This window comes from Crinia signifera, unplaced genomic scaffold, assembly GCF_055691185.1.
Source record: "Crinia signifera unplaced genomic scaffold, ASM5569118v1 HAP2_SCAFFOLD_140, whole genome shotgun sequence".
NCBI classification, from domain to species: Eukaryota; Metazoa; Chordata; class Amphibia; order Anura; family Myobatrachidae; genus Crinia; species Crinia signifera.
Window position 1 is genome coordinate 242,601 of NW_028142033.1, and position 629 is coordinate 243,229.

Here is a 629-nt window from a genome sequence, read left to right on the forward strand (position 1 = left end):
ATGTAGGAGGGTCCGCAGGAGCCAGGCACCTATCCTAAAGCTTTTGGAGGGTAGGCTCCTCCCCTACTGCATCCCAGACTCCTCAGTTCGTGTTAGGTGCCCACTGGAGTGGGTGCTATTCTAAAGGGCTGCCGGAGCAGCCGAAGGAGTAGAGTTAGTTAGGGTTTTTATTATTTTATTAACTTTTACACTAGCTAGGTAGGCACAGTGTGAGGATTCTCATTAGTGAATCCTCACACTGCTAGCACAGCAGGAGCTGACAGAAGCGCGTCCTGTCAGCTCACTGTGCACAGGGGAGACGCTGCCTGGCCTCCCTGTGCAGCGCTTACAGCTTCTTTTAAGAAGCTACGAAAACTCCACAGAATGATACTGAGCGCTGATTACCTATTCTACCGACTGTCCAGGATACACAACCAGTGTCCAACATACAAATTCTCAGTTGAAGTAAAAAAAATTGTGACATCTAGTGGTGCGAATGGGAACTGCAGGCAATCCCTTTTTGTGATCATCCTTTTAGTACATCCGCAAATGGTGCCCTGCATACACAAATACATCCACTATAACCACAAACCCTAGCATACTACACATCCTATAACTAGCGAGTCTACCACATACCGACATCCTAAAAA